The 19,756-nt window shown below is 43.7% G+C and overlaps 1 long non-coding RNA gene across 1 annotated transcript; it reads left to right on the top strand.

The window, feature by feature from the left end:
* The first annotated feature begins 7,839 nt into the window (after window positions 1-7,839).
* Window positions 7,840-11,562, top strand: LOC311263609. The gene is made up of 2 exons (XR_014623369.1): window positions 7,840-8,066; window positions 9,238-11,562. It is a non-coding gene; the product is annotated as an uncharacterized lncRNA (long non-coding RNA).
* Window positions 11,563-19,756: the final 8,194 nt, after the last annotated feature.

Raw genomic sequence — 19,756 nt, 5'->3', positions numbered from 1 at the left:
CATGTGAAGGAGACTTCTTGTGCTCTAATTACTTTAAGATTTGATTATTTGATCTTTTAACAACCCAACAGTTTTTAAATACTTTTATTTATCTTTTATTTAACGCTGCAACAACGAGCCAATAATCTGTGCACGTGTTCAGTCTGCATTTTGAAAGTACATTTTGCAAATAAAAACACTCTTAAGTACAATTTTATTTCTTTAAAATGTTTCTCCATGTCAACATAAATCATATGGATCCAGTCAGTAACGATCATGATTTATTCCACACATATCAACATATTTGTGGCTCCAGTGATGTCACTCAGTGGCTCAGTTGCATTGTGGGTAATATAGGCACCAGGTTTTGAAAAGGAGGAAGAATATGTGGAATAAGGAGCTGATATAATCTCTTTTTAATCGTCCATAATGAGTCCAACAGTGTTATGTTTCTCAAAACCTGTTGCCTACATTACCCACAATGCAACTGAGCCACTGAGTGACATCTAGCTTATTTTCACATAAACATTAGTCTCCCCAACACCTGTAAACACACTTTAATGAGGAAAATTGACGGAGTTACCCTTTAAGTACAATAAATATGAGAATAAAAGAATAAAGTTTAATTTTAATAATTAAGAGAAAAACAGAAAAAGGTTTTCTTCGATCTCTGATCGATCAGAACTTTATTCTTGAATTATTATTTTCTCTCTGGAAATACTCATACTTTCATTGTCAAATAGTTACAACCTTTATTTTGAAATATTGTATTTGTTCCTTGATATATTAAAACTACTCACATAATTACAACCTTTTCCTTGAAGTATAATCTCGACTCTGCTGTCAGATTCTCTGTTGTGTTTTCTCACACTGACCTTCATCATCTGTTCTTCACTGTTTAATAAAACCATCAGGAGACCAGCTGTAGTAAATGTTTCCTCTGTGTACACTGATCATCATGCACACTGGAGACATGCATTATTAATTATGTTTGGGACTGTTGTGTAATTGTTTGCAGAGCGAGTCGTTATATAAGATGTGTGCAGACTGAGAGTGAAGCTCCCTGAAGGAGCGCTAAAGGATCAAATCTAACGGATCCATTCAATCCCTAAAAAGACTGAACGACTCTCAAAGGCTCTAAAACAGAGTTCAGAGAGGACGAGCTGCTTTCATCTCTCCACCCGACATCTTTATTTACCGTCTGTTGTCAGGCTGGCAGATTGGAGAGCTCCTCTCTCAACTTGTTAATGAGCACCGTTCGATTATCTGATTTATTCTTTCATTCTCTGCACCGGATACATGAATTAATCCGTTTCATGTTTCCTTTTTGAGTCATTGTCTCACTGCTTCTTCGTTTGAAGCCCTCCTCGGTTCTCTGATCGCTTTTTATCTGACTTCTCTCAACAGCAGAAACTAAAGTGCAGTAATCTGAACATCTGATGGCCACAGAGGAACTTTACATCAGGCCTCAATCCCCCAACGACTCCTGCTGCTGTGCTGACGGAGGAGAGTCACTGAGGTTGACCTCTGACCTCTGTGTCTGTCTGTGTCTGTCTGTGTGGGAGTGTCTGTCTGTGTGGGAGTGTCCGTCTGTGTGGGAGTGTCTGTCTGTGTGGGAGTGTCTGTCTGTGTGGGAGTGTCCGTCTGTGTGGGAGTGTCTGTCTGTGTCTGTCTGTGTGGGAGTGTCTGTCTGTGTCTGTCTGTGTGGGAGTGTCTGTCTGTGTGGGAGTGTCCGTCTGTGTGGGAGTGTCTGTCTGTGTGGGAGTGTCTGTCTGTGTGGGAGTGTCTGTCTGTGTCTGTCTGTGTGGGAGTGTCTGCCTGTGTGGGAGTGTCTGTCTGTGTGGGAGTGTCTGCCTGTGTGGGAGTGTCTGTCTGTGTGGGAGTGTCTGTCTGTGTCTGTCTGTGTGGGAGTGTCTGCCTGTGTGGGAGTGTCTGTCTGTGTGGGAGTGTCTGCCTGTGTGGGAGTGTCTGTCTGTGTCTGTCTGTGTGGGAGTGTCTGTCTGTGTGGGAGTGTCTGCCTGTGTGGGAGTGTCTGTCTGTGTCTGTCTGTGTGGGAGTGTCTGTCTGTGTGGGAGTGTCTGCCTGTGTCTGTCTGTGTGGGAGTGTCTGTCTGTGTCTGTCTGTGTGGGAGTGTCTGTCTGTGTGGGAGTGTCTGTCTGTGTCTGTCTGTGTGGGAGTGTCTGTCTGTGTCTGTCTGTGTGGGAGTGTCTGTCTGTGTGGGAGTGTCTGTCTGTGTCTGTCTGTGTGGGAGTGTCTGTCTGTGTCTGTCTGTGTGGGAGTGTCTGTCTGTGTGGGAGTGTCTGTCTGTGTCTGTCTGTATGGGAGTGTCTGTCTGTGTGGGAGTGTCTGTCTGTGGCCTGTTTGTGTGACCTTATGTTGTCAACCCTCCATCCAGCAGGTGGCCGTCATGCACCTAAAAGCAGTTTGTCATCCAGCATTAAAGAGGCTGAAGACTGCAGGGGGAGCTCCAGGCTCTGAAGCCAGTTCTCCTAGTGGTCAAACTGTGTAATTACATGGTCACGTCCCTGAGCTCTGATGGTTTAACACTGAACATCACGAGACAACAGACGAGTCTCTGAAGAACCTGCTGACGTGACGCTGTGACTTGTTTCAGTCCAGAGGAAACAGATCTGAGGTCTGAGGTCTCCTTATAACCCAGAGTAATGTGAGACGGTCTTCAAACATCGAGCCTCTACCTGACACACAAACTGCAAACACTGAGAATCATGGGAAATAATGGGCGAGACACAGCACAGCAGGACGGAGGTGAGTGAGAGAGTCCTGGAGTTATGATGGACGTCCACCGACTGTGTGAGGCACTGAGGAGGAGGAGGAGGAGAGGGAGGAGGAGGAGGAGGAGGAGGAGGGGGAGGAGAGGGAGGAGGAGGAGGAGGAGAGGGAGGAGGAGGAGGAGGAGGAGGAGGGGGAGGAGGAGAGGGAGGAGGAGGAGAGGGAGGAGGAGGGGGAGGAGAGGGAGGAGGAGGAGGAGAGGGAGGAGAGGGAGGAGGAGGAGGAGGAGAAGAGGGAGGAGAGGGAGGAGGAGGAGGAGGAGAGGGAGGAGAGGGAGGAGGAGGAGAGGGAGGAGAGGGAGGAGGAGGAGGAGGAGAGGGAGGAGAGGAAGGAGAGGGAGGAGGAGGAGGAGGAGGCGGAGGAGGAGAGGGAGGAGAGGAAGGAGAGGGAGGAGGAGGAGGAGGAGGAGGAGGAGAGGGAGGAGGAGGAGGAGGAGGAGGAGGCTGCTCTTCACCCCCCTAATTGGTGATCAGTCTCAGGTGAAGTAAAGTTGGTAAAACAGACGAGGGAAACAAACAACATGTTTCTATGTTCAGATCATTAACATCAGACAGACGCTCACTGTATTTACTGCATTTACTGCATTTACTGTATTTACTGTATTTACTGTATTTACTTTATTTACTGTATTTACTGTATTTACTTTATTTACTTTATTTACTGTATTTACTGTATTTACTTTATTTACTGTATTTACTGTATTTACTGTATTTACTTTATTTACTGTATTTACTGTATTTACTTTATTTACTGTATTTACTGGATTCACCGTCGAGGACTTTAAGGTAAATGTAACAGAGTTTCTGTAGTTTGTCATCCTGACACTGAGATTTGATTACAAAAGGTTTCATTTCTGGAGAAAAAAAGAGTTTTTGTCCACAAACATCAGGATGTGATGGGTCATACGTCATATTGCATAACACATAATGAAAATATGAGTCAAAGTATTTCTTTCTTCACATTCAGTGAGTTCATGTTGTCGACTTGTTAGACTCAGTAGTGAACTGGCTGCTTTTACATCTCCAGCTGAAACTACAGGCTGTCAGACCATCACCTCTGAGATACACAGTGCTGTTAGGAGCCGGGCCGGGCCGGGCCGGGCCTTCATTCTGTTCATGATGTCTGTTCAGTGTTCACAGGTCTGAAGATGTGACCGGCTGCTTCATGTTGTTTCACTGCAGACGTCTGACAGAACTTCACTTGATGAAACATAACAAACTGCAGATTGTTAAAGACCAGGTGATGTGTTCTGTCCTCTCATTGGTCAGATGAGTCAGGTGGAGGTGAAGAAGCTCCCATCAGTGTAAATATGAAGAAAGCAGCCAACTCTGCTGCGCTGGATGCAACTGTTTATTTCCCAGCATGCAAAGTGTAGCTGGCTGCAGCAGCTTCAGTTGACCTTCGTCACATCGAGGTCCGATCACGTTCCTACAAACCAACAGTTTGTCTGAGATGACTTCCTCAACGGTCCCGGTCCTGATTCTGCAGCACAGGCTTGAAAACAGGTCCTCATGTGGTCCAGTGTGGACGTCTCCCCTCCTCTCTGTCCTGAAGCCCGTCACAGCTCCGGCTCTGCTCGAAGGCAACAAGATAATAAAATGGACCGGTTCTGTGTGGAGGAGACATGAATGGTCTCCTGTCGAACAGAGTGTCCGTCCGTCAGCAGAACAAAAGCCTCTCCCAGCCACTTCACTCCCTCATCCATTCATCCTGTCAGAACACGCCGCCTGGCTCCCCCCCCTCCCCTCCCCCAGAGACGCTCTGACAGCTACGGGGGGGAGGAGGGGGGGAGGAGGGGGAGGAAAGCCTCCCACCTCTCATCAGCATTAAGCAGCGGCCCTTTGTCTGCCAACTGACGCCCTAATTGGTGGCGTTTACAAGCCGCTCCGTCAAACTGGCGGTCGGTGAAACCGGGCCGAGTGTTCGGAGAGGTGGAGGTGATTTACAGGCCGGTCAGACATTAAAGAGAAGAAGAGAGAAGACACAGTGAACGACACAAACTCTGCCGGAGGACATTTTCATTTTGGTGAATTAACCTTTTACAGTCGCCTGTCGGAGCTCACACGACGTCTTCAGTTGTTGTTATTGTTAATAAAGAAATAAAAATCATTTCACTAAATATTCTGTGGTTTGTTTCATCAGCAGCCTCTGAAGACTCTGAATCACGTGATCAGTGTCACAGTGTTGTTTTGATCAGTTATTAACAGAATAATGAGACAGAAAGGAGATTAAACTAAGAGGAGAGACGAACACACGTCCAGATCTACAGAGACAAAAGCTTCAACTGTAGGAATGAAGAGGAGAAACTGCAGCAGGTCAGACTGACAGACAGACAGACCTCAGATCTGTTCTGTGGATCAGTTAGAGGAGGATGAGACTCAGAACAGACCTCAGATCTGTTCTGTGGATCAGTTAGAGGAGGATGAGACTCAGAACAGACCTCAGATCTGTTCTGTAGATCAGTTAGAGGAGGATGAGTCTCAGAACAGACCTCAGATCTGTTCTGTGGATCAGTTAGAGGAGGACAGGAACATTTCCTCACCTTCTTTAACGTTGTGAGATCGGACACTTCTCCACATGTCGGGTTATTACTGAATTAAAGGGGACTGTTGGGCCTCGGTGGAGGTATGCACTCTACTGCGTACCATTCTAGTTGATTAATGTATTAATGTATTACTTTGCAAAATGAAAGGATGAGAAATGAAACTATGTAAATGAATTAATTTAAAAAAGAATAAATGAAATGATAAAGTAAATAAACAGAAACAAATTAAAACTAAAATATCAACTTATGTCACATTTGATTCATTAATTCATGCCAATACTTTTTAAAATACGTTTTGGTGCATTTAATGGCACATTTATTTATAATTATTTATGTATTCGTGTCTGATTTTGACAGTTTCAGTTGAATCTCATGTTGGTTTGAATCTTAAAAAAGAGAAAGCGTTGATAACTTCAGTATGAAGAACTGAAGCGATGCAGAGCGACTGAACATGATGACACATCTGCTGCAGCTGCTTTGTTACTTCCTGTTCACAGACGACAATCAGCTGATCAGACGCAGCTGAAGCGATGAGGAGCGTCGTTCTGATGGACCTCCTTCCTCTGCCGTCTGGTTCTGACGGCGTGTGTCTGTTCGGTCTGACTCTAGAGGAAGTGCTGTGGTGACTGGTGTTAACTGGGTGACAGGTGAGGAGGGGGAGCTCGTTGTTTCTGTTCAGAGTTCATATTCCAGTAATACCTCTAAACGTACACGCTGTAGAAGTGAAGTGTGCAGACATGTGGGTGAAAGAGATCCAGCAGAGAGCCACCATGTGTGAGCTTCAGCTGGAGGTGGAGCAGCAGTGAAGACCGACGTGATGAGACACAGCTTTAATCAGGATCAGTCCGACAACGATACAAAACGGTGATCACTTGTTTACTAATTTAGCTTCCAATAAACACTTTATGATGCTGCCATGTTTGTATAGAAAGTCGTAGCCATGTGTTGATTATCGTACAGAAACTCAACTTATGACCTGAACACACACAGACGCAACTTCATCACTTCATTCAATGATCTGCATGAAACTGGATCATGTTTTCTGGAGACAGTATTTTCTAGTTTCCCCTCTGCTCCCTCCAGCTGCTCTGGACAGATAGCTTTACTTGTTGCTATAGTAACCACTAACTGCTGCTGACCTGCAGCCTCCAGTAACCTCCTCCTGACCAGAGCCGGACGCAGCCTCTGAGAATGATGGAGGACAGTTACAGCACTAAGGTGATTTATAGTTTCCTGATGAACATACCACTAGCTGCGTTGCTAAAGTAACTGCTAACTGCTGTTAGCTAGTTAGCTCAGTCCTATTGGCTCTGTCAGGCCCAGGTGTCAGGAGCCAACCTGGCAAGAAAAAACACGTCTGCTGAATTTCTTGTCATAAAACCGGCCTCAGCTGACCGTCGGCGTCGGTGACTCGGCTGCCTGTGAGTGGTTAGGGGGTGGGGCTTAAGGTATAGTCCATGCTATTGGCTATTGCAAACTAATATCCACGACAGGTCCCTGCTGCCTGTTTAAACACGTAGCTATGCTGTTAATAGCGCTAAACAAGCTGCTTCATAAGAAATGAAACGTCCCAAGAAGCTCTGTACGTTTCTGGCATTAATCTAGAAGAGTTTGAACACACTGAATTATTTATTGATTTTTATCATCTACATTTTAATGTAAAAATCAGCCTGCAGATGACCTTTGTGAAAACACAATGTGTCCACAACATAAAGTCAGACATGGTCCAAGTTCATATAATAAAACAATCACTTTAAATAAACACTGAACATGTTTTTCTGAGGAAACATTCAGCCGCATGGCAAACAAAAAAAAAGCCATTTTATGATTTTAAAATGCCTGAGAGCATTAAACTGATTATTGTTCTTTATTTCCTTATTGACACTAACTTTGTGCAGATAAAAGAGACAAAACAGTCAAAACAAGGCCTGAGGTGGAACAACGACCATTCAAAGAGCAAAACGCAGAGTTTAGGGCTTTAAAAACTGAAATAAACTATATATTACTGGATCTGAAATCTCATTGGCTGCATGATGCATCAATCATCCAGAGGCTGGCATGTGATTGGCTCAGGAGGGAGGAGGAAGAAGAGAGAGTGGGTCACATGTCTACACCATCACTCATTGGCTGTTGTGGGCTCGAGGGCGGGCAGAATGTGATCAGTTCACTAAAGCATCATAACTGATCAATAAATGATCATAAAGACCAGGACTACTGATATGATGATTGACAGCCAGTTAAACCAATCGGATCATGTATATATAAATTGCCTTAAACAGGAGGCGGGACTTAAACAGGCTGATGTGATCATACAGCTGAACACTAAACAATACAACTAATAAATCTTCTTTATAGAGATGGAAGGAGATTCGAGGTCCACGAGCACAAAGTCATATAGGATTGTAACTTTCTCTCTAATAATACTGAATAAAATGAACTTCCTGTCATGTGACGTATCAGCTGAGTCGTTTACACAGAAGACGACTGGAGCAGGATGATGTATTAGAGTGAGGCAGAGCCCACGAGCGAGGACTCCCCTTTAATTACTCTTCTCAAATCAAACGCAGCGCTGCAGCCACGACTCAGCGCGACTGTCTGTAAATTAAATGTTCCTAAAGCGTCCGGTGAGACGGAGAGAAGCGTCTTAACGACGCTGATGAAGTCTGCTTCACTGACGCAGCACTGAGCTTCATTACTGAGGAGGACGACTCGCTGCTTAATCCCTCCACAGAGCTCGCTTCTATTTATTATGGTGAGAAACGGATCTCATTAACACACACTCAATGCTACCTGTTACATCCAGGTGTGTATGTGTGTGTGTGTGTGTGCGTGTGCTCGTGTGGACCTCGTTCTTCATGTTATCCAGATGATAACTTGTGTGACAATGTGACAGCAGTCTGGATCTTTAAAATAAGGATGGGTGTGTTGTCATAGCAACAATAATCAAACCTGCTAAGCTGCATCTTATCGATCTGATTCAAATAACAGGCGGAGGAGCAGCGCGTGAGTGTGGGCGGAGCAGTGTGTGAGTGTGGGTGGAGCAGCGCGTGAGTGTGGGCGGAGCAGTGTGCGAGTGTGGGCGGAGCAGTGTGTGAGTGTGGGCGAGGCAGTGTGTGAGTGTGGGCGGAGCAGTGCGTGAGTGTGGGCGGAGCAGCGCGTGCGTGTGGGCGGAGCAGTGTGTGAGTGTGGGTGGAGCAGTGTGCGAGTGTGGGCGGAGCAGCGCGTGAGTGTGGGCGGAGCAGTGTGTGAGTGTGGGCGGAGCAGTGCGTGAGTGTGGGCGGAGCAGCGTGCAAGTGTGGGCGGAGCAGCGTGCGAGTGTGGGTGGAGCAGTGTGTGAGTGTGGGCGAGGCAGTGTGTGAGTGTGGGTGGAGCAGTGTGCGAGTGTGGGCGGAGCAGTGTGTGAGTGTGGGCGAGGCAGTGTGTGAGTGTGGGCGGAGCAGCGTGCGAGTGTGGGCGGAGCAGCGTGCGAGTGTGGGCGGAGCAGTGTGCGAGTGTGGGTGGAGCAGTGTGCGAGTGATTGAAGTGATTTAAATAGTTTTGTGTTGTTAACAGCTGTGCCATCCGGTGAAAGCAGGAAAAAAGTCCAGAAAGTAAAGTAGAGACACATGAAGGAGAGAAGTTTAAAAACCTCCGTCTAAAGTCTGGAGGAGCCGAGTCAGACAGGTGAAAGGTGAAAGGTGAAAGGTGAGGCTACGATCATTCAGCTACTGAACTATATATCTGGTGGAAAAAACAGACCAGAGTGGGAATATTTCTGGACACATACGATACGCCTTCATCTGGTGTGTAGTGGGAGGCCGGCAGGACTAAGTCATTTGTGATATCAATACCCTGTAAAGTTATTAAAGTAATGCATCTGATAAATCACTTCAAAAGTTCAGCGACTTCCCCCAAAAATTATGTTAAAACTTTTCTTCCCACAGGTTAAACTCCTTCTACACATGTGGACACTTTCATGACACCAGCTTCTTTCACGGCTCGATCCAGAGCAGCGTGACGCCGTCAGCTCGTCCACCAGAACTCTGAAAGTTTCTCCTCCCTCAGTGATCCGGAGCCTCGCTTCCTCTCCCGTCTGTCAAAAGTGCGTCTGCAGCTTCAAACTGTCGTCAATCTCAACTGAGCGCTCGCGTCAGTGCAACAACACGATTGGCTGACATGTCTCCTGGTGTGGCTGTGATAAAGCAGGTGATTGGTTTTTGGGGTTGAGGGGCGGGATACGTGTCATCCAACCACCGTCTCCTCCTGTGACATCGTCTCTGGTTATAATCACAGTGATCAGGAAACTAAAACAGCTGACGACTACAGACGCTCCCTCGACTTCATTTAGCTTTAGACAAAAGGGAATACGTAGAAGGTGTTTTCTGGACTTACAAAAAGCATTTGACACCATTGATCATAATTTATTAATGAGGAAGCTGGAAAGATATGGGATCAGGGGCATAGCATATACATGGTTAAACAATTATTTAGATAATAGAAAACAATATGTGCAATTAAATGATGAAAAATCTGACTTGCTGAGGATTACATGTGGGGTCCCACAAGGTTCTGTGCTGGGTCCAAAATTATTTATTATGTACATTAATGATATCTGTAATGTGTCCAAGCTATTACATTTTGTTTTGTTTGCTGATGACACAAACTTACTTTGCTCTGGTAAAGATCTGAGGCACCTTCTGGACACAGTGCAGAGGGAACTTGGAACGATAAAAAGATGGTTTGACATTAATAAACTATCACTTAACTTAAATAAAACTAAATATATAGTATTTGGATACCGCAAAAATTTAGATCAAACACAAATTAGGATAAATAATACTGAAATAGAAAGAGTTAATATAAATACATTTTTAGGAGTTATTATGGATGACAAACTCAGCAAAAAATATCAAAATCTATTGCAATATTAAATAAAACAAAATACATCCTCAACAAATACTCATTACAGTTATTGTACCGAACATTTGTTGAGCCATACATTACTTATTGCATTGAGGTCTGGGGGCATGCGTATAAAACAATTACAAAACCAATTTTCATATTACAAAAGAGAGCAATAAGGATAATCAACAGGGCGGATTATCGAGACTCAACAAACACATTTTCATAAACCTACAGACCTTAAAATTCAATGATCTTGTGGACTTCAAATTATGTATAAAGTAAATAATAATATGCTCCCAGATGGCGTCCAGAGGATGTTTCAGACTCGAACCAGTAGATATGAACTAAGACGGACTTATGTGTATACAAAAGCAAAGGTACGAACAAATCAATCAATATCAATTAAAGGAGTCAATCAATGGAATAATCTAGAATTAGAAATCAAACTGTGCAGCACACTTACCAGATTCAAAAAGTTATTTAAAAATAATGTTATTAATAAATATAAAACTGAATTATAAATACCAGAGTGCTCATAAACTGCTGCATGCAGGTTTTATGTTCTGTCACAGTTTTTAAAATGAGTGAACGGAAAATGTTAATTTAAGAAGAAAAATAAGCCGACGCTTCAGCCTGCACCTTTTCAGTCAAAGTGCACTGTGTTGCTTGTTGTGTTTTTGTTCTGATTTGTTTTGTTTTGTTACATTTTGTTTTGTATCTATACTTTCATATTTGTCTATTGTATTTGTTTTTTACAAGACCGAAATAAACACACTGAACTAAATCTTCTTTAAATCTTCAGCCGAGACGTTTCAGTTTGCTTTGACTTCATCTTCACAGTGAAGCTGCTCTAAAATGTGTTAATTAATCTGTACCAAACAAATTCATTAATATTAATTAATAATCACATCGTCTCTTCGGCCTGCTGTTTAATGACAACGTGTTATTACGTCTTCTTCATTATTTCTCGTGTGATTTTTACTGTATTCATTGTCTCATCAGCTCAAACTAATCATTTGTATAAGACAGAGACTTTATTATTATATTAATATATATGATATCAAAGGAGAGAAAATGAATCAAAGCCAGAAGTTTCAATATTGTTTGTTGTATTTTAATCTAATTTTATTACGTAAATTCACATTTAACAAAAGTTTTTCTGTCATGTTGAGTCGATGTGAATAAATTATGTAATAAATTAAATTAATGTAAACTTCTACATAAACCTGATGAGTTTATTGTTCAAGTAAATATAAAAGTGATGCAGTTTAACTTCTGTCATAAATCACACGTCTGGTTATTTAACGTGACAGAATGAGAATGTGTGTGATGTGATTAAATAAACAGCAGCTACTTGAAAACTGTTTATTTGTTTCATTCTGACTTCATCGACGGTGAGAAGTTGTTTCTTTCTTGTGATAAATGTTCTTATTGTAAGTCGTTTTGGACAAAAGCGTCTGCTGAATGTCCTAAATGTAAATGTAATATAATGTAAATGTAATTCAATTACTTGAAGTTTTTGCGTGTACAAATAAAGTTGGACCGGACAGCACCGGACAGCACCAGACAGACAGAACAAAGCGCTCAGACGAGGTTTGCTCGTCTGTTGATGTGAGTAATGACACATTAACATATTAATTGAGATTTTCCAACAATCGCGTTGAGCTGCTGGATGAATTGAGACGAGTGTTTGAGTCGAGCAGATTAATGAGACGGATAACGACTTTGTCCCGATCGTCTGTTTCTGGAGAGAAAGCTCTCGTCTCAGCTCGGAGCTCTGACTCCTGTAATCTGCCCTCTCGTTCACAGCGCGGCCGTGCGATTGTTTGAGAAATGAAAAAGCCATTTTGTAGCGAGCGGCGGTTTGAAAGAAGCCGCCTGTTCAGCGGCGTGGCCCTCGTTGTCAGAGCCTCGCGGGGGTCAGCGGAGGTCAAGGGAATTATGATTACGCCGCAGCCTTGGCGCTCGTTCGTCGGGCTCCATATTCCCCCCGCTGACCCGTCCATGAAGAGAGGCTGATGATGAAACTGGATCGCTCTGCAGACGAACATGAGCGTTTTGTTAAGAGGGGAGTATCGCTGTCGTTCGGTTCACGAGGATCAGCTTGACAAGATGGAGGTCCATGTTTTGATTTCTTTCTTATCTCTTTTTCAGAGAGCTTCACTGATTCTTGACACGGTCTCAAATGTGGTTTAAAGTTTTTTCACACCTGAGATTGAGTCACACAGGTGAGCAGAGGGCTGGATGGACAGGTGACGCCAACACTTCACTGAGGAACAGAAACACCAGGCGGGAAACATTACAACGAACTACCACAGGCTGAAAATGATCAAAACCACAAGAACAAACACGTGTGATTCTACAGAACACGTGTTTAAAATCAATAACTGGGGCTGTTTAGCTCAGTTGGTAGAGCAGCGTCCCACGTACAGAGGCGCTGTCCTCGCTGCAGCGGCCCGGCTCGAGTCCCGTCCACTGCGTGTCACTCCCCCTCGCTCATCCTCTTTCCTGTCTACCTTGAGCTGTACTATCAATAAAGGCCAAAATATAAAATCAAGCTGGGCTTCATGCTGCATTCGCAACAACCGGACCTGAACGCAGCATCGCTGAGTGACAGTTAAAACTCTGAGACGATCCACATCCTGCTGTCACGATCATCTCAGGACGTCAACTGAAACCAGACCCTGAAGACTGAAGCTCCTGATGTAGGCGTCACATTATCACACGTTAATGTTTTTATGATCATTATTGATCGCAGAGCATAAAATGATCATATAATAATAATCTGTCAACGCTGCTGAGACACTTTAAAGATTACAAATAGATTCTGTTTATTATAAACTGAAATATCAAAGTCTATAAATACTGTGATACAAGTAAAAGTCTAAAAATGCAAAAGTACAAAAGTATTTTAATATAAAGCATTTAATATATTTAAGATATAATACGTGACACTGCTGGTTCATCTGGTCGTCCGTCACTGTGACTTCAGCAGAGGCTCAGAGAGGAAGAAGTCTGAGAACCAGAGGAAACTGAAAACATCTCGTCTGAGGAGCACAGACGTTCCAGCTGTGGCTGTTTAGAGGTTTGATTTGTGTTTACAGTCAGATGACTTTACTACACATTAGCTGTAAGCTAGTTTCTGTGTGTTTGAACTGAGGTGAAGCTCTGAGTGAGAGATTCTGGTTCTGGTTCTGGTTCTGGTTCTCTCTCTCCTTTCTGTAACGTTACGTTCATTAAGTAAAGTCCGTTTCCCCTCAGCTCCAGTCAGCAGTCAACATTACAGAACCTGGAGGTCACCTCCGGATCACTGCTGCAGTCAGGCTGATCAACAGGAGTGAAGATAAAGCTCCGGATCAGAATCTGATGAGACTCCAGGTGTTTATTCCTCCAGAACATCTGGATCAGCACCGACCCTCTCCTCCAGAGCTTTGCATTTAAATAACTCAAAGTACTGATTCAACTGAACTCAAAGTTCAGGCTCAGTATAATCAGGCTCAGTATATTCAGGCTCAGTATATTCAGGCTCAGTATATTCAGGCTCACTACATTCAGGCTCAGTATATACAGGCTCAGTATATACAAGCTCAGTATATTCAGGCTCAGTATATTCAGGCTCAGTATATACAAGCTCAGTATATTCAGGCTCAGTATATTCAGGCTCACTACATTCAGGCTCAGTATATTCAGGCTCAGTATAATCAGGCTCAGTATATACAGGCTCAGTATATTCAGGCTCAGTATAATCAGGCTCAGTATAATCAGGCTCAGTATATACAGGCTCAGTATATTCAGGCTCAGTATACACAAGCTCAGTATATTCAGGCTCAGTATATTCAGGCTCAGTATATACAAGCTCAGTATATTCAGACTCAGTATATACAGGCTCAATATATTCAGGCTCAGTATATTCAGGCTCAGTATATACAAGCTCAGTATATTCAGGCTCAGTATATTCAGGCTCAGTATATACAGGCTCAGTATATTCAGACTCAGTATATACAGGCTCAGTATATTCAGGCTCAGTATAATCAGGCTCAGTATAATCAGGCTCAGTATATACAGGCTCAGTATATTCAGGCTCAGTATATACAAGCTCAGTATATTCAGACTCAGTATATTCAGGCTCAGTATATTCAGGCTCAGTATATACAAGCTCAGTATATTCAGACTCAGTATATACAGGCTCAGTATATTCAGGCTCAGTATATTCAGACTCAGTATATTCAGGCTCAGTATATTCAGGCTCAGTATAATCAGGCTCAGTATATACAAGCTCAGTATATTCAGACTCAGTATATTCAGGCTCAGTATATACAAGCTCAGTATATTCAGACTCAGTATATACAAGCTCAGTATATTCAGACTCAGTATATTCAGGCTCAGTATATTCAGGCTCAGTATAATCAGGCTCAGTATATTCAGACTCAGTATATACAGGCTCAGTATATTCAGGCTCAGTATAATCAGGCTCAGTATATTCATACTCAGTATATACAGGCTCAGTATAATCAGGCTCAGTATATTCATACTCAGTATATACAGGCTCAGTATATTCAGGCTCAGTATATTCAGGCTCAGTATATTCAGGCTCAGTATAATCAGGCTCAGTATATTCAGGCTCAGTATAATCAGGCTCAGTATATTCATACTCAGTATATACAAGCTCAGTATATACAGGCTCAGTATAATCAGGCTCACTACATTCAGGCTCAGTATAATCAGGCTCAGTATATACAGGCTCAGTATATTCAGGCTCAGTATAAATAGGCTCAGTAAATACAGGCTCAGTATATTCAGGCTCAGTATATTCAGGCTCACTACATTCAGGCTCAGTATATTCAGGCTCAGTATAATAATGCTCGGTGTAACAGCTGTTTGTCTACAAACTAACTCACTCATAACAATGACATCCATCAAGTTCAGCCCAGAAGTCTAGACCTACACCACGTCTGGACCTGCAGCACCACGTCTGGACCTGCAGGACCAAATCTGGACCTGCAGCACCACGTCTGGACAGGAGGAAGAAAGGCTGGCGATCTGTGACTCACCGTCCTGGAGATGGTCGGCTCGCTGGCCAGAGACAAGGAGTCGCTCCTCAGAGACAGGAGGTCCGAGCAGGTCATGTCTCCTCCGTCACTGCTGGAGCTCACACTGGGCTCAGTGGGGCTCACAGGGATCACCAGGTCTGCAGGTCTTTGCTGGTCCACTGGAGTCACTGCTGGTCCCAGTGGGGCAGCTGAGGCCGGTCCCAGAGACTGGAACTGAAACACACAGAACCATCAGACCGGGTCTGTGTTTGTAAGATGAGGTTAAATAACAGATATTTAAATGTAACACAGAGTTTAAACTGGTTCTGAAACAGTCTCAGTTTAACACTGATGCCTCCACCGGACCTACAGAACCAGATCTGTATATTTATTATATTTATTCTTTATGTCACCTGGTCAGGTTCTGATCCATCTGGTTTGATAAATCATAGAATTAAAACTATTTTTAGTTAAGCTGCTGGACGACCTCCAGACAGATGTTGATCCTGATGGGTCGCTGAGTTAGTCGTTGTCTGTCACACGTGTTGGACGTGTTGGACGTGTGTTGGACGTGTTGGACGTGTTGGACGTGTCAGACGTGTCGGACGTGTTGGACGTGTGTTGGACGTGTGTTGGACGTGTTGGACGTGTTGGACGTGTGTTGGACGTGTTGGACGTGTCAGACGTGTCGGACGTGTCGGACGTGTGTTGGACGTGTGTTGGACGTGTTGGACGTGTTGGACGTGTGTTGGACGTGTGTTGGACGTGTTGGACGTGTTGGATGTGTTGGACGTGTTGGACGTGTGTTGGACGTGTGTTGGACGTGTTGGACGTGTGTTGGACGTGTTGGACGTGTTGGACGCTGTGAGACATTCTGACGGACACCAGCTGAAACAAACCTGCTGACATCGAGATCTTTAGGATGAAGTCCTGCTCGGTGTGAAGACTTTAAGTCACTGGCAACAACATTTTAGTGACATTCACGTGATCTAGTTTCTGCTTTAATTCATCCAGTAAAATATTTAATATATATTTAATATATATTTAATATATATTTAATATATATATAATATAACACTTTGTGATGATCCTGACGAGTTTCTTGATCTCACCGTTGTCACTGTCACTGTGACGAGAAGCTGATGTGAACACGAACAAACCTCTCTACCTGCTGCAGTCTACGACTGTGACACCTCAGGAACCATCCCAACACAACAACACACACCTCCTCACTGTGAACACACACAACACAACAACACACACCTCCTCACTGTGAACACACACAACACAAACAACACACACCTCCTCACTGTGAACACACACAACACAAACAACACACACCTCCTCACTGTGAACACACACAACACAACAACACACACCTCCTCACTGTGAACACACACAACACAACAACACACACCTCCTCACTGTGAACACACACAACACAACAACACACACCTCCTCACTGTGAACACACACAACACAAACAACACACACCTCCTCACTGTGAACACACACAACACAAACAACACACACCTCCTCACTGTGAACTCACACAACACAACAACACACATCACTTCCAATCTTCCCTCGTGTCCCTCAGACAGCGCCCAGGTGCCGCCGGATTAGCATATGAGAGAGTGTTTACAACTCAACAAAATGTCCGCCTGCCTCCCTGAAAGCGCCGTTCATCTTCTTACGCGTCGAACAGAACGAGTCGGCTGCTGGAGCCTGTTGACTACAATTAGGCCGCGGCTGGCGACAGACATCAGCAGCAGCAGTTTAACATCTCACAGAGCCCATTGTCCTTTAACTGTTCAGGACTGAAGTCCCAGGAGAGCTCATTACCTCTCCAGTCACTACTGTACACACACACACACACACACACACACACACGTCACAGCTATCATTTTGATTTCAGCTAATTATTTCAAGTGCTTCATCACTTCTACTGTAAATAATAATGACACTACTTTGCATTTCAAAAACGGTTCCTGCTCGGCTTTTAATTCAGATGTAGTCCTCACAGGAGGTTTACGCTGCTCCGCTTGTTCAGCGGTGACGAGCGGCAGGTTGTGTGTTTCAGTGGTGTCAGACGGGTTTACAGCTCACAGACAAACAGACGGAGTCGGGAAATTAAACATGTTCTCGTTCATTTCAGTGCGAGGCTTCAGCCTACAGCGTGAAACTGTGGTGAACGAAGTGTGTGAAGGAATATAAGTTCAGAAAAAACAGACTGACAAGAAGAACATTTGAACAAAGAGACCCAACAAATATATTTCACAGGAAGAGGAGAGTTTTGTTCCAGGTCATGTTTAACTCAACGTTAGCTTAACACAAACATTTAGCAGTTAGCATCGTCACAGGAGAAAAACACGTCGTCTAAAAACACACAAGCTAGTCAACAATATGTATTCTGTATATTTTGAATTACCAGTAAGTGATGATGTGACTGATGTGTGACTCATATACTGGTGACACGTTGGCTTCAGAAGGAACACCTGGTAAGCTAGTTAATCGAGCATGCTAACATTACGGTTGAAGTTAGCATAGAGACACACAACTCTCTGAAGGCCCAAAACCTCATCAGCAGATGCAACAAAGTAACAACGTGGTGGCAAAGATGGCCGATACCTCTGAATAAAGTCCAACATTAACACTAATAGAAGCCATTAACTCAGTCAAATGTTCACTTTATATATTGAGTCAAAGTTCATTCTTCACCTCGGAAACAAGTCTGACAAAAAATAAAATCTTAAGTCAACGTCCGATCGCGAGCTTGTTCTCTGAGCTTTCATCCAGACGTCATGTTCTTCCTCTGCAGACGGTTTCCTCAGGTTCACTACAGTATGTGAACCTGATGACAGAGTGTCAATAAGATACTATTAAGTTTTTATTATTTCATTTTATTTGTCTTGAATTTAATTTTAAATGTGTGAGTGTAACAGAGCTGAGACAGATGTTTCTACAGAGCCTGTAAAGTTAATGACACTAAGGAGCTGAAATATTTGACATTTAATTGGTATAAATAACTTGAATAAGTCGTAGGAGGAGACGTGATGTTGTGGAGTTTTGTACCTGGAGGTTTTTTATTCAAAAGTGCTACTGAAGGTTAGCTTAGAAGTTGCACACTTGTATATGTTTGTCTAAGTTGTCTTCATGTTGGGATTAATAAGAATTATGTTTTTTCTTCAACACGTATGTATATATATGTTCGTGCCAGAGAAGAACTGACGCTGCACAGAAACACAACTACGAGCTGTCTGGCCCGCTGTGTTCGGGTTTTAATTAACAATCACATCAGTGCTTTGAATGAACAGTGAAGTAATAAGGATCACTTTAAAGCACACGTGTGTGATGTACGCTGTTTAATGAGCAGGTTCTCCGCTGTACGTACAGCGAGGACGCGTGCAGGGAGATGATGTGTGAGGTGTGTTTGCGGGTCTGACTGTCATCAGAGCGGGAGAAGACCTCAGCGTAACGTGACATGGAGCGAGCTTTAATTGGTGCTGCTGACTGTCAGCGCGAGCATCATCACAGTGCCCCGCCACCTCTACGCCGTGTACGGTACACGCATTAAAGCACACTGAAGGAAGCTCTGGCAGTGAGGTGTGAACAGAAGGCTTGAAGCAGGACGCAAACAATAATCAGTTATAATACAAGTCACCAACGAGATTTTACTTGTGAAACGGCTGATTGAAGAACAGAATTCAGACTTTTCTCGTTCACACCAGTGAGTCTGAAGAATCACACGAACCCAGTGAAACGTTCTGTTCGCTGATCATGTGAGAAACCAAACAAACGACACAAATCTTCACTTCTGTGGTGGATTTTGGACAAAAGGTGTGAACTGTGTGTCACAGCAGGTTAGCGTTAACAAGTCAGACGACCTGTATGAATGTAATAAAGCTCCATTTATACATGAGGTCAAAAGTTTGACAGCATATTCAGCTGGCTAACTCACTAACTGACTAACTAACTAACTCACTAACTAACTAACTAACTAACTAACTCACTCACTCACTCACTCACTCACTCACTAACTATGATAGCATGCTAGTTCTGCAACATAAAATGGTTTATATGTCTTCAAACTAAATGTTTCCCAAACTGGCCCATCACCTCCACATTTACTCTTCACCAAACATTACAGGTTCTGTTTCTGCCTTCAGAACTTCTCCACATTCATAAAGAACAGAGAACATAACAGTTTCTGTCCATCTGTAAAGAACTGCATGTCTTTGTGTTGAACGCTGTCCGTCTGTAGAAACGGTCCGGTCCGTCTGTAGTAACGGTCCGGTCCGGTCCATCTGTAGTAACGGTCCATCTGTAGTAACGGTCCGGTCCGGTCCATCTGTAGTAACGGTCCGTTACATCAGAAGAGGTGGGCGGTTTGATGATAGCTGACAGGCTAACCTGGCTAGTTAAAAGCAGTGAGATAACTACAGACGTCACCGACAGCAGCTCTGGAGCAGATATACGTCACACTGCACTGTGAGAGCAGATGTCAGAGAAAGTGATCCGCTCTGGA

This window comes from Pagrus pagrus (assembly GCF_965226575.1).
Source record: "Pagrus pagrus genome assembly, chromosome: 10".
NCBI lineage: Eukaryota > Metazoa > Chordata > Actinopteri > Spariformes > Sparidae > Pagrus > Pagrus pagrus.
Note: the sequence above shows the minus strand (reverse complement) of the source record. Positions and strands in the feature narration are given on the sequence as shown.